Source organism: Macaca fascicularis, chromosome 2 (genome assembly GCF_037993035.2).
Source record: "Macaca fascicularis isolate 582-1 chromosome 2, T2T-MFA8v1.1".
NCBI classification, from domain to species: Eukaryota; Metazoa; Chordata; class Mammalia; order Primates; family Cercopithecidae; genus Macaca; species Macaca fascicularis.
Genome location: NC_088376.1, coordinates 14216265 through 14231786, shown reverse-complemented (window position 1 = coordinate 14231786; position 15522 = coordinate 14216265). Strand labels below are relative to the sequence as shown.

At 40.8% G+C, this 15522-nt stretch overlaps 1 long non-coding RNA gene across 4 annotated transcripts in view; it reads left to right on the top strand.

Moving 5' to 3' along the window:
• LOC123571918 (uncharacterized) overlaps nt 1-15522 on the top strand; it is a 798252-nt gene that overhangs the window by 301732 nt on the left and 480998 nt on the right. For all 4 annotated transcript variants that reach the window (XR_010584878.1, XR_010584880.1, XR_006696245.2 and 1 more), the window contains one exon: nt 5452-5586. This is a non-coding gene — a long non-coding RNA (uncharacterized lncRNA). The remainder of the gene's footprint in view (nt 1-5451; nt 5587-15522) is intronic.

Genomic DNA, 15522 nt, shown 5'->3' with positions numbered 1-15522 from the left:
GGTAGAGGGAGGCAGAAGCCAATGGAGATGAAACAGTGGAGTCAGGAAGCAATATTTCAGAGACAGCCATTTTATCTGGTGGGCGATCTGTTTGCCCTTCTGCTTAAAAGGTAAACAGTGACGCTAACCTACAAATGGTACTGAATTGAAACTCCTCCAATGGCACCCCACTGCCCTGCCACCTGTCCCCTTCCACCACCTCCTCTCCCAGCTCCCTGCCCCCACCAGTTGTGGTAAATTGGGTACAAAATGCACTTGATTGGCGCAAGTCCTGACTGGCCCATCAGTATGCATAGGCTGGTTGGTGCCTCTTGCATTTACAAACTCCTAGTTGCTCTAAGTCCCTCGGCCACTGCTGACACCTAATGCTGCTACCTGGGGTCTCTTTCTTTCATATCCCAGAGACAAGAAATTCTCTTGAAATGTAGATAAAGAAGAAAATAAATCTTTGCCATGATTTATTGAGCCCAGAATTGTACAAGGAACTTAAAACTACATCACCTTGTTTTCACAGCCACTTGTGATGTATTATCAGGGTTTTACAGGTGAGGAAATGGAGCTCCAGAAGAGCTTCTTAGATAAATGTCTTACATCCAAGACCTTCACACAGGGATCTGGGTTTATGGGATTTTTTGAGGGGGTGCTATCAAGAGAAACCTGCAGGAAGGCATGGAGTGGGAGAGAAAAGGGGAAGGGTGAGCAGGGATTTGGTCTCTGATATGGTTTGGCTGTGTCCCCATCCAAATCTCATCTTGAATTGTAATCCCCATATCCCCACGTGTCAGGGGCAGGACCAGGTGGAGGTAATCGGATCATGGGCGTGGTGTCTCCCATCCTGTTCTCGTGATAGTAAGTGAGTCTCATGAGATCTGCTGGTTTTATAAGCATCTGGCGTTTCCCCTGCTTGCGCTCACTCTGTCCTGCCACCCTGTGAAGAAGGTGCTTGCTTCTTCTTCACCTTCTGCCATGACTGTAAGTTTCCTGAGGCTTCCCCAGCAATGTGGAAGTGTGAATCAATTAAACCTCTTTTATTTATAAGTTACCTAGTCTCGGGTGTTTCTTCATAGCAGTGTGAGAACAGACTAATACAGTCTCAGTACCCAATGGAGTGCCAGCTAACCCAGACTTGGGGGTCCAGCGAAGGTTTCCATCTGAGAAGGGGTCAACCAGGATTGAGAGTATATCACTGAGAAGAAAGTACCGTATTTTCCCCCACTACCATCTGCAGTATCTTCCTTGTCTTTCAAGAACCATCTCATACTTTATCTCCTATGAAGTCTTGTGACCACAACCTGTGATGTCCTTTCCCGTTTGGTTTTTGAGCACTTTATACCTTCACAAGGGTTGCCATAATTTTTAGAAAATAAGAGCATATCTATCTTCCTGACTCAAGTATGAGCTTCTTGAGAGAAGAAATCTTGCCTTCTTTCATGTATGACACCCCTGCATTGTACACAATGCCTTGTCCATAGTAGGCTATGAACTAACATCTGTTAAGTTCAGTACTCCTTGAATTTGGGGAGCCTTTCCTGGTGTTATTACTTTGGTCAATTGGTCATTCAACATTAATACAATGTCTATTATTTGTGAATAGCTCAAGGGGCCCTTTGTTCGTAGCTGCCACTTTCACTTCCTGACCACCTATCCAAGAATCTCAGAGTCCATGAAACAGCAACAGAAAGGTGAACATCAAGGTAATTCTAGTAGAGGTTTAGTTACTGGACCAGGAAGAAAGGTAGCTACATGGGGGAAGGGGAGGGGATGTAGAAGAAACAGGTTTATTAGAATCAGGAGGCTTGAAGGACCACTCATTAGTCAGTTTTTGCATCTGCAAAATGGCACAAAGGTGCTGCCTGGCTGAACTTACGGGGCTGTTGTTGAGGGTCAAAGGAGACAAGATAGGTTAACTCTACAAACTGTGCAGAGAAAATGAATACATGTTTATAATCAATGCTGGCTCGGAGGCAAGGATGGCAGGCAAAATGTCCTGTAATCCCTCCCTTATATTCAGATGACATATTTTACCTTCACCTGTGTGTGCACTCAGAATTCAGTGCCTCAGGGGAAAAAAGGAGAAAAAGGAAAATCAGTGTTCCTTTCTCTTTGCGTCCTGACTTTAGGTATCTCTATATGCTGTAATTAGGGCCCCAGATTACACTCCAATTTCAGAAAGTTTCCTGTTTAATTTTACAAGGACATATACACTTAAAATGCCTGACACCTGCTTAAGCAGGCAAATAATTGTTTTGACACTGTGACAGTTGTAGAAAATATATTTTAAAAATTTCTGAAACCTGCCAATGGGATAATTAGGATCTAATTCTCATTTGCCAGTGCAATGAGCTCTCTAGGCCAAATGACTCCCTGATGGTGTGCCAGACACCTTTCCTAGTCCCCATGTGCTGGTGGAGATTTAGTTCCAAGTAGTTGTTCCATTCCTCATTGATGACTGGTTTTCGACCTTTAATGATAATACCAATTATGTATTGAGTGTTTCACCTGTGGATTTCTTTGGATGGGGATTTTACTACGACTCGTTACTTGAAAAATCGCTTTAATTTAATTTAATAGTAGGGTTATTCAGGACTTCACTATCCAGAGTGACCCTGTGGCTGGCCCAAGGCTATGGGGCATAGGGCACAGAACTGGCACTCCTGCTCTGGGAAAAGGTGGTCAGGGAAGGAGGGATGACCTAAGGCACTGAGTCCAATGAAGCAGATAAAGAGCAAATCCAGGACATGAGGCAAAGGATCAGTAATAGAAGTGGCCAGAAGCACCATCTTGTTTCTTTGGGTCAGATTTAGTAGAGATCCTGGAAATGCTGGAGAAGGTGATGTGGTTTCTTTCTTGGACTGCCAGGGCTGCACTGCTGAACCATAAACTTGGGAGCTATTAAGATGCTAAGGGCAGGCAGCCTTCCACAACCCTAGACTTGCTCAGGGTCTCCAAAGAGCATCTATTATATTTCTATCATTTGTGGATGAGGGAACTGAGGCCCAGATTAGTGAAGTGGCATGTTCCAGGTCACACAGCTCAAAGATGTTCAGTTCAGGCAAAATTTACTCTGTTGGACCTTCCAGGTGACATAGAAAAATGCTCCAGTGTCTAGCCAACTGCCAAAAACCTTTGTTCACATCCCATTCAGACTTGTGATTGGGTGAATATTGAATTATCTTTAAGATCTATCATTTCTTTTTCAAGGAGTATGTCTTAAATCTTGTCTGCTCACGTGGGCTAAATTGGTCATTGACACAGAAGTTTGGATTTTATTCTTGTCCATTTTACAGATGAGGAAACAGATCCCAAGAGGCAAAGTGGTCTACTTAACGTCACATGATTAGTAAATGAATCAGTAGAGTAGAGAACTAAGAACTGACCCATGCGTGTATGACTATGCTGGACTTTCTAGGTACACAGAGGGAGTTAATCAAGGCACTTGTAGTCACTTATGGAGGCAAGGTTTTGTTAGCTCCTCCTCTCAAGCAGAGGCTGGTGCCTAGGAGAGTGGGTAACAGAGGGCTGAGCCATCTCTTTCCTGGGTCTTGGGATCGTGACACAGGGAACAGGTAGATATCAGGGGAAACTGCTCTGAAGATGAGAGAAACATCAGAATTAAGACAGACAGTTATAAATGAGAGCTTGTCTGAGGGGCAGAGGCAGAGCAGAAGCCAGGTGAAATGTTTATACACACGTAAATTTAAATGCAGAGTGCAGAAGCACATACAATGAAAATCACCTGTTCCTTGTCCATCCCTTTTTCTCCTCTGATTCACTTCCCACAGGTGAACCCTTCCTGCTTTTAATCCTTGCAGTGGTTACCTATATAATTCTAAATAGTATGTGAAACCTTTGTTTCTCCAATTATTTTAAACATCAGCTATAGACTCCCTGTTGTGAGTGGTAAAGAACTGTCTTACTTGTCCCATTTTCTCTTCCCTCATCCTATTTTTATAGTTATGTTATTAGTTCGGGTTCTTCTATTGGTATGTTAATAATTTTAAAAAGTATACATCAAATGCTACATCTTGATCCATCAAATTGAAACAAATTTGACTTGCTGCTATGAGAGATGTTAGATGAAATTAGAAGCCCTGAATTTTTACTTTTCCTCCTACCAATTCTCACAATCTTCCAACAACAACATTAAATGTCATCAAAGTTTATTACTTTTTCATTCTATTTTATAAATATGCTTTGCCTGTAGCTTGGATTAAAAAATCAAGCACCAATGCAGGTCATTAGCAATATAATGGTTATATATTATTCACCTCAAGACCAAGTAGAGTGGCCCTTCTGAGATGAGAAACAACACAGAGCATGTGCAGCTTACACCACCACCTTCTCACCACCCAAACTTATTTTAATTTGCCTCGGCACCTCAAAATCATGACATATGAATTTGCTTTGTATTTGTAGCTTTTTGTATGGATTTTTTTTCTCTAGAGTTTCTAATTTTCTTTCATTTTTCTTATGGAAAAGAAACACATTCTTTACAATTTTTCAAAGATGTTCCTGCTTCATCATATTACCTATCAAATTGGAATCTACTTTTTTTTTTTTTTTTTTTCTGAGATGTAGTCTCGCATTGTCACCCAGGCTGGAGTGCAATGGTGTGATGTCAGCTTACTGCAACTTCCGCCTCCTGGGTTCAAACAATTCTCTGCCTCAGCCTCCCCAGTAGCTGTGACAGGTGCCCGCCACCATGCCCAGCTAATTTTTGTATTTTTAGTAGAGATGGGGTTTCACCATATTGGTTAGGCTGACCTTGAACTCCTGACCTCATGATCCACCCACTTCTGCCTCGCAAAGTGCTGGGATTTCAGGCATGAGCCACCACGCCCAGCTCTGGAATCTGCTTTTTAATGGAGACTTTTTTCTTGGAACTCTATCTAAATGTTCTTGTTGGGGCTTTTTATTTTTCACAGCCAATTGCATAGTTCTCTCTCTAGTTTTTATTTTCAATGTACTAGTCACTTTGGCCTATTGCTTTCATGGTTTCTATTTTATTTGTGTTTTTTTTTCTCTGGGTCTCAAGTTTATCCTCAAGTATATATATATTTTTTTCTCAGTAAGGGTGTATAAGGAAATATCTCTGAGTCTTACATGGTTTAATATTTAGCCTTCATGTATGAGTAACAAGTTTTTGTCTAAAACTGGAGATTCGGTATTACTTTTCCTGCAGAGCTTTGAAGCCATTTGCTGCAGGTTGAGTTCTCCAGAAGCAGGGATGGAGTTTAGGGAACAAAATATTTATTAAGGATCAACACCTGCAAAAGGAAGGAGGCAACAGCAAGATTGGGCTAACTGAGCAGTTGAACTGAGACACAGTCTTGAAAAAGCCTTAGCCGACATGGCAGGTGCCCTGGGTCATGGGTATTCATAATACTCATGGATATTATTTGCTGGGCAGAAATGGTTGAACCCTTATGCCCTCCCTCTCTCTGTCACCAGATACAGGCTGCTCTGGGAAAGGAATGACCTTGCGTGAAGTGGCTGAAGCTGACCCTGAAGGAGCTGACAGCTGGAGGCTCTGCTCACTGTAGTCCGTGCATCTGGGTAGCAGGTCTTCCTTGAAAGGGGATCAAGGTACTGCATCTCTGTGTCTACCATAGCATTGATCCATGGTATTCTTATAAAAACCTGTTTTTAAAATTTTTCTCTGTCTCTATAAGATTTAGGACACTTTCTTTTCCCTTGGCGGTAGGGCTGCTATTATGGCATATTTATGTGGAGTACAAAAAGTGTCCTTCCGCTAGGTGGGTGCAGCCCTGCAACCCTGCATCACAGAGCCTGGCTTTGTAAGTGTGGGCTGGATTTGGTCTCCACTGGCCCCTTTGGCTGGGTGCTGTTGTGCAGAGTAAAGCCTGTACATCCAGAGGCATAGCCCTGCTTGGTGTGCTCATGGTTTATGAGGATGTGTCCTTCTTATTTTGCTCAGCATTTGGTGGGCCTGGGCCTTTCACCCCAAGTGTTTTGGACCTTAGTTCTGGGAAATTTCCTTCTTTCCTTCTTGCTGTCTGGAAGTTCTGTGGGTCATAGCAGTTAACAGATTTTGCTTAAAGGCATGAGGCAGAGAGTATGTGCACAAGTGAGGTTACTCTCTCAATGCAGCTTCCTCATCCTGTTTTATCTGTCGGTATGATTCCATATGCTTTCTCTCTTCCATTACTTTGCTAAACTTTCAGATCTGCTGATGCTCCTTCTGTCCTCCCCATTGTCAGTGCTAATATGGATTTCTTCACTTTTTAACTTCTTTATCACAATCATTGGAATTTTAATGGGATTTTTGATGGAATGTCGTAGAGAGATAACTCGATGCATTTGATGTTCTATTCTGAACAGAATGCTTGTCTGGTATTCTGAGTAACAGTTGACCAAAAACAGCAATGGCTTGAGGTTTTCTGTCAGTTGGCCTTCAGAAGTGGCATTCTAACTGGAAAAAGGTGAGAGGAAATGTATTTTGAAACTCTTCGCTTGTAGTAGGTTCACTGTTTTTATTTAGGGTATACGATTACTTGACATGCATTACTTGAGGGTTATTGGAGACTATGGAAGGTCAAAAGTCACTCATCCCAAGGTGCCACTATTGTTTAGAAGAGATTTTACTGAGTCAACAATTGTCAGATGGATGCTGGCCTCCTTAAAGATGGCTCATCTATCTTGAGGAAGGGGTTAGGGAAGAATGGAAAGACAAGTAATTTTCTTCATTTTATTTAACTGTTTTCACAGAGACAACACAGTATAGACAATGAAATGTGTTTTATGCCAAATTTCTTGTGTAACATTCCCCAGTAAAGACACACATAAGTTATTTCTAGCAACATCCTCAAATTAGACCCTTAAAATAGCTCTTTCTCCCTTCCTTTCATAAAGGCACTCACTATGGACTGAATTGTGTTCCTGCAAAATTTATATGTTGAAGCCCTGACTGAATTGGAGATAGAGCCTTTACAGTGATAATTAAGATTAAATGAGGTCATAAGGTTGAAGCTCAAATCCATTAGGACTAGTGTCTTTATAAGAGGAGAAAGACATGAGAAAAGAAAAGGCCAAATGAGGACACAGTGAGAAGGCAGCCATCTGCAATTTTAGGAGCAAGGCCTCGGGACCACCCAAACTGCCAACACCTTGATCTTGGAATTCCAGACTCTAGAGTTGTGAGAAAATAAACTGTTGTTTAACCATGGAGTCTGTGGTATTTTATTATGACAGCCCTAGAAAACTAATATAATACCCTAAACTTTTCTGGGAGAAATTTTTGTGACATCCTTATATGGAGTCAGTTTCAGCCAGATGCTATTTCCCAATTATTTCTGACCTTTATGAAAGTCAAAGATGAAGTAATTTGGCCAAACACTTTAAAATAAGTTTTCTACTGGTATGTACTGAGTTTCAGAGAGAGAGAGAGAGAGAGACCACGTATTGGATGCTGTTTTGTTTCTATGTCTGGGCTTGGTGCTTAGGGGATACAGAAGATCAGTAAGATATGGTCTGTCTTCTTAAGGATTGTTGCCTATAGGTGGATCTGCATTAAATGACATGGATATGTCCACTTAGTGATAGACAGAGGGGATATGTTCATAGAGTGGATGGCTTTTGTAAAGTCTAAGAAAAAAATCCATAGAGATGGGAAATATTAGCTCAGTTGAATGACAAACAGGTTGAATTGTTTCCAAAGGACTGAAATGTTTACTAAATTTTTGCTCTGTATTTTCAAGAGAACGGAACTCACAAGATGTTCAGCATTGCTTCGCAATTGACCGTGATCTTTCATGCTGGGCTTTCTTTATTGCTGTTTACTGCTTAGCCTGGACAATGCTCCTAGTTCCATCTTTTACCTACTTCTATACTGAGTGAAGCCTTTAGTGGACTCTAGTTACTATATGAGCGTCACTTCCTACTATACCTGACCTTAAAAGCAAGTTATGCATCCTTTCTGTGTTTAAGTGAAGATTATTATGGTTCCTATTTAACACTCTTAAAGTTTTCAGCTGACTTTAGGATATGTAGTAAATATTCATTAGGTGTTAGTTGTGTCTGGAAGGTGCTTTCCCACCTTCAAGGAGCAACTCAGGCTTTTTATCCCCCTGCTTAGCTATATTTGGCATTTCTCTTTCTGGGCTCCTAGAGCACTTTCACGTATCTCTTATTCCACATCTCATGTTATAGTGATTTTTAAAATTATCTATCACATGCCCTGGTCTCTGAAATCAAGATACTATATTTTATTATAATCTCAGTTTATTATAAAGGTGCCTGACACATAGTAGGCATTCAAAGATTGTTGCTGATTAAGTGCTTATGACCAATTGATCTTTGATTTGGGGCAGAGCATATAGAAAAATAAGAGAGGAAAAGATGGAGTTGAACTATAGAATATGGGCAAGAGAGACATTTAAGGATTTCATTATATTCAATTGCTTGGCTGTCTGGGAATTGATGATTATAAAATATCTGATGTGATCTGACCCAGTGAAAATTGGGCAGGTAAATGAAATTCTATTTGGGAAGATTGGCATTCTTGAGAACTGACAAAAGCTGTATCTTCCATCAGCTTTAGTGTTATTTTGGTTCTGCTTACATGTGGCTGTTAATGCCTGATCCTAACTACTGTAGAACCTAATATCCTTCCAAATGCCATCCTCCACAAATTGCAAGAGTATCTTCTCAGACAAAGTCTGAGTTTCTCTCAACCTGCTGAGATGAATTTGCAATTATTTTTTGGCCTGGAGAACATAACTTTAAGGTGCAACTTTTGAAAATGAATTCCAAAACACCATTATTTTACATGTAGAAGAAATCTTTATTTTGCATATTATTCACCTTGATCTGAATCTTTTATATTGCTTGGTTTATGTGGGGTTTATGGTATGTGCTAGGGATTTTTCTCCTTCATAAAGGAGGTGGCTCAGCCATCTACTCAAAGTGAGTTTCATTTAAATATCATTATTAGGAAGCTGAATTGGTTCAGAAGATTGTGAGACTCAAAGCAATTGTTCTGCTCAGCTCCCCAAGGACAAAGCAAGGGAACTGAGCCTTGTCCAGGACCATAGGAGGGTGTCAGCTTGGATGACAGGCTGGTGTTAGTGAAACATTTTAAAACATTGTTTACATGAGAATTATTTTTTGAAGAAATGTGGTGTGAATCACACTATTTTCAATCACACTCAGTCTCTTAGGTAGTTGACAAATTTATACACGTTATCAGTGAGATAGATGGGTAGGTGGTAATTTTTTTTTCTTGTTAACTAAGAATTGGTGCCAGGGAGACCCAGGGTCTAGGTTTAATTTCTATAAGAGTTAGCTAGCTAAATTTAATTTCCTAGTGTTGATAGCTCCTTAATTTTTACTCTTATGCAGTAGTCCCCCCTTACCCATGGTTTCACTTCTTGCAGTTTCAGTTACCTGTGGTCAACCACAGTCTGAAAATATTAGATGGAAAATTCCAGAAATATTTCATAAATTTTAAATTGAATTACATTCTGAGTAGTGTGAAATCTCACGCTGTCCTGCCTGGGATAAGAATCATCCCTTTGTCCGGCGTTTCCACTCTGTAATGCTGCTGCCCATTAGCCATTTAGTAGTGGCCTTGGTTATCAGCTCGACTGTCGCAATATTGCAATGCTTGTGTACAAATAACCCTTATTTTACTTAGTAATGGCCCCAAAGTGCAAGAGTAGTGATGCTGGCAATTTGACTCTACCAAAGAGAAGCTATAAAGTGAGTGCTTCCTTTAAGTGAAAAGGTGACCTTGATGTTCCTTGGCTAGAGTTTAGTGCTATCCACAGTTTTAGACATCTGCTGGGGGTCTGGGAGGCCATCCTACATGGATAAAGGGGGACTACTGTATTTTTATAGCTGATGTATTTTATTGCTAGTTATTGTTGTTAATATCTTACTGTGTCTAATTTATGAATTAAATTTTATCATAGGTATGTACGTATAGGAAAAAAACAGTATACATAGGATGTGGTATTATCTGTGGTTTCATGCTTCCATTAGGGGTCTTGGAATGTGTCCCCTGTGGATAAGGCAGACTACTATAGTTAATATTCATTTAAACACATAGAATTCCACTGAATCCTCATGACTGCCCTGTGAAGTAGACAGTTACTCCCACTTCAGAGATGTAGAAACCCAGGCTCAGAGAAGCTAAATAACTAGCTCGTGAACACAAAATAGTATGTGACCGTGATTGTCAGTTTTATGTGTCAACTCGTCTGGGTTATAGTCCCCCATTATTCAATCAAACATTAATCTAGGTGGTGGTGTCAAGATATTTTGCAGATGTGGTTAAAGTTCATAATCAGTTTTCTTTAAGTAATGGAAATTACTCTAGATAATCTGGGTTGACCTGATTCAATCAGTTGAAAGCTCTTAAGGGCAGAATTGAGGCCTCCCAGAAAAAGAAATTCTGCCTTTGGACTGCTTCAGCTTGTGCCTGAGGGTTCAGCTTACTCTTCCTATGGCCTGATCTGTAGATTTTGGACAAGCCTAGCCAGTCCCCACAGTTGCATAAGCAAATTCCTTGCAATCAAATTTCTTAATATATATCTCCTGATGGTTCTGTTTCTCTGGTTGAACCCCAACTATTATAATGACCAAGTGATGCCTCAAATTATAAAAGCAACATTTTACATTTGTATTGAGCTTTATAGTTTACAAACTGCCTTCACAGATACTGTCCTTAAGGCTTTGAATAGGCAAGTTAATCAGTCATCATTTCTGTCTTCACCACCAGTATCATCATCGTCTGACATCATCATGATTGCCAGACACTACCATCATCACCGTTGTTGTCACCATTTTATATTAATAGCTGAGAAAAAGACTATGCAACTGTAAGAGGCAGATCTGGGACCAAGGACCAGTTTTTCTAACTTCAAATATTATGTGCAACATTAGTGTCTACCTGCATAAAACTTCAAATGCCTTATCCTCCAGGTTTCTTAATGACTTCCAATAATCATTTCCTTCATTATAGCTTACCAGCACACAGCTTTCTAGCTACCTCACCCATGGCAAATTCTAGACCTTATTATCAGTACTCATATTTCTAAAATCTCTATTTTAAACACATATTTAAAAATCTCCAGTTATGACCTCTTCCTGTGGGTTCTTCTTTATCAAAGTTCTGGTTATTTTGAAGTCCTGATTTAAGTGGTCAATAGTTTGTGTTCATGGTTATGTATCCTATGAACAATGTTTTTGTGTGTGTGTGTGTGTGTGTTTTTTTTTTTTTTTAGATAAAGTCTCACTCTATCACCCAGACTGGAGTGCACTGGTACAATCTCAGCTCACTGCAACCTCTGCCTCCCAGGTTCAAGCAATTCTCGTGCCTCAGCCTCCTGAGTAGCTGGGATTACAGACATGCACCACCACGCCCAGCTAGTTTTTATATTTTTAGTAGAGACAGGGTTTCACCATATTGTCCAGGCTGGTCTCCAACTCCTGGCCTCATGTGATCTGCCTCAGTTGGCCTCCCAAAGTGCTGGGATTGTAGGTGTAAGCCACTGCACCCGGTCTCTATGGACAATTTTTATTGGAAAATTTTAATTTAGTAACATAAAAAATCATTGTTACTCAATGAATATCTGTCTAGCCACCAAGATTCCAGTGTGAATGTCTCCTCTATCTCATCATAATGATTTAGATGAGACCACATGAGCTATTTTTAAGCAACTATATATATGTGTATATGTATGTATTATATATTGTAGCATGTCAACTAGAGAACATATTTGAAACTGACTCAGTGAAAAAAATTATTAAATCACAAAAACTGAGAATCAAAATCATGACACTTATCATAAAGGTAAAGAGGAAAATAACAGCTAGCAAAGGATACTTACAGAATATTGATGAGACAACAAGAAGATTGATGAGAACTGTCTGAACAACCTCAACTCCAGGCACAATTATAAATTAGGTAAGGATGGTTTGCCGTATCTTGGTGGAAGGCTTAAATAAAAGTCTGTTGTATATGTTATATATGTAAATATGTAATCTCTATTTTCTGACGTGTAGGTTTTTTTTTTTTTTTTTTTTTTTTTTTTTTTTTTTTTTTGAGACAGAGTCTCACTCTGTCACTCAGGCTGGAGTATAGCGATATGATCTTGGCTCACTGAAACATCTGCCTACCAGGTTTAAGTGATTCTCCTGCCTCAGCCTCCTGAAGAGCTGGGATTACAGGCATGAACCACCATGCCTGGCTTGTTTTCGTATTTTTAAATAGGGATGGGGTTACTAAATTAAATTTTTCCAATAAAATTTGTCCATAGAGACCAGGCGCAGTGGCTTACACCTACAATCCCAGCACTTTGGGAGGCCGACTGAGGCAGATCACTGAGTTTCACCATGTTGGTCAAGCTTGTCTTGAACTCCTGGCCTCAAGTGATCAGCCCACCTCGGCCTCCCAAAGTGCTGGGATTATAGGTGTGAGCCCCCTCACCCTGCCCCATGTAGGTAGTTTCATTTTTTAAAAAAACCATTATAGGCCAGGTTCAGTGGCTCACACCTGTAATCCCAGCATTTTGGGAGGCCGAAGCGGGCAGATCATGAGGTCAGGAGATGGTGACCATCCTGGCTAACACAGTGAAACCCCATCTCTATTAAAAATACAAAAAATTAGCCAGGTATGGTGGCGGGCGCCTGTGGTCCCAGCTACTCAGGAGGCCGAGGCGGGAGAGTGGTGTGAACCAGGAGGTGGAGCTTGTGGTGAGCCAAGATCACGCCACTGCACTCCAGCCTAGGGACACAGTGAGACTCCGTCTCAGAAAAAAAAGAAAGAAAAAAGAAACATTATAAATCAATACAGGAAAGACAATCTAATAAAGTGGACAAAAGAGACACATCAGAGAACATAAGATATAGAAATAGCCAATGAGCACACACAAAGCTGTTCAACTTAAGAAGTCATTCAAGAAATGCAAATTAAAACCACAAAGAGATCCTAGATCGTATTCACTAGAATGGCTAGAATTAAAAACACTTGGCCGGACATGGTGGCTCATGCCTGTAATCCCAGCACTTTGGGAGGCTGAGGTGGGCGGATCACCTGAGGTCAGGTGTTCGAGACCAGCCTGGTCAACATGGCAAAACCCCATCTCTACTAAAAATACCAAAAAATTAGCCAGGCATGGTGGTGGGTGCCTATAATCCCAGCTACTTGGAAGACTGAGGCAGGAGAATCCCTCGAACCGGGGAGCTGGAGGTTTCTGTGAGCTGAAATCACTCTACTGTACTCCAGTCTGGTTGACAAGAGCAAGACTCTGTTTAAAAAAAAAAAGACTTGCAATATCAAGTGTGGTTAAAGATGCAGAAACACTGAGACTTTCACACATTGCTGCTGGGGGTATAAAACTGGTAAAACCACTTTGGAAAAGTTTTGGCAGTTCCTTGTAAAGGTAAACATTCACCTATCCCATGACCAAGTAATGCCACCCTTACACATTTATCCAAGAGAATTAAAAACATCTCTACAAAGAGATTTGTATGAGGATGTTCATAGCAATTGGATTCATAATAGCCAAAAACTGGATACAACCTAAATGCCTATCAATAGCTGAATGGATAAATATTTGTGGTGTATTAATTCAGTGAAATAATGTTAAGCAACAGAAAGGAATGGACTACTGAAGCATGCCACAGCATGGATAAATTTCACACATTATACTGAATAAAAGAGGCCAGACCTAAAATAGTACATACTGTGTGATTTCATTTATGTGACATTCTACAGCAGGCAAAACTAATCTAGAGTTATAGAAGGCACACGAGTGTTGCCTGGCACCAGAGTTAGGAGGATCACCTTCAAACGGAGTATAGGGAACACTTTGCGGGTAATGGAATGTTCTACATCTTGATTGTGGTGTGGTTATGAGAGCAAGATGTGTTAATTTGCCAAAAGTCATCAAACTGCTTAAAATCGGTGCATTTCATTGTGTGTTAACTCTGTCTCATTAAAAATGAATATTGAACACATAAACATAAAAAAAATGCTATAATGAACATCTTTGTGCTTTAAAAAATTTTTATTCCTTTCCTTAGGATAATTCCTGAGCCTTTCGCACTTATTTTCTGAAACCATGTGAAACTGTGATAATTTGCTTGATATAAAAAAAATGAAAATAAATATCTAATTGATAGGATTGCTGGCGGGAACTGAAGTGAAAAATTTAGGCTTAGTGGGGGAAAATATTTGAGAGTGGGGAGTGGGCTTTCAACCTTTCAAATCCAGGTAAGGCCTGCTCTATCTAAAATGTTAGTACTCTCTGAAACAGCTTCTTCCATCTTACAAGGCTCAAAAGGGACTGGTTTTGTTTTATAAACTCCTAGGCCAAATCTCAAGAAGAGACTGAGCAGCGTTTGGTTCCTGTGTGATTCTCAGCCTCTATTTTTACTCTTTTCCTTCCCTCTGGTCCAGGGAGGAGAAGCCATATGTTGGTAGTAGTAGATTCTTGTGATGTCTTCCAACCTCTCAGCCTATTGGATTCAGCACACCTTGGTGAACCCTTCCATGAACTAGACAACATCACACAAGTGCAGAGAGGGGTGGCTCTCTGCTATCTCTGAAACCACCAAAGGCTACTCAGCTGCATGCAGGCAGAATGTGAAAAGTATGATGGAGCTGACTTCCCTGAGAGCAAACCTCATCTCAACCACTCAGGTCTTCCATTCCCCCAGTGGAACAGTGCTGAGATGAGTTCCATGTGGTTTTATAGCAGGCCTCTAGTACATTGAGCCCGTGTTGCCTACAGTGGTAAACAACTCAGAAATGTCCTCTGTACTGGCTTTTCTTCCTTCTCTGTCTTACTTTCACTACTCCCTCAATTTCATGTCCTTTCAAATAAACCACCTGCACTCAAGTCCTTGCCTCAGCTCTGCCTTTGGGGGAATCTGAACTCAGCACTCTTGTTGAAGGTGAGTTGTGCTTTAGTCCAGTCTTCTCTCCACCTGTTCACCATCCCACCCTCCACCTTGTAGGTAACACTCCTATTCATCTTTTCAGTCCCTTGGTGAAAACTTCTGTTGTTTACCTAAGTAACCAGTATAAACTCCTCTCTGTCATCCTTGTTGCACTTCCCTGTATTACTCCTCTGATCTCACTGTCCTGAGATTGTTTTCACCTCTGCCTCCCTCTGGGATTGCTGAATTAGCATCAAAGGACCCTGGAATTAGCTAGCAGGACATGTAACTGCCCCTAAGCCGTGAGCTCCTGTTGGTAGAAACTACAACTTGTTTTTGAATCTCAGTATTTCACACAGTATTGGCATAGAAGACCCAACAGATGATGGTTGAACAGAAGTAAAGTCACTCTGCAGGACAGAGGCAGAAGCCCAGAAATAATTTATTTCCTCCCCATCTTTTCTCCTGGAAGTCCTCCTTCTCACACTGTTCCTGCTCTGGCACTGAGCTGAGATATGCAATGAAACCCATGGAACCTGTCTCTATAATGGAGACGCATACATGCTCCAGGCCTCTGCACGTAGTCAGGCTAGGTCCCTGCAGCACGTCTGGAGG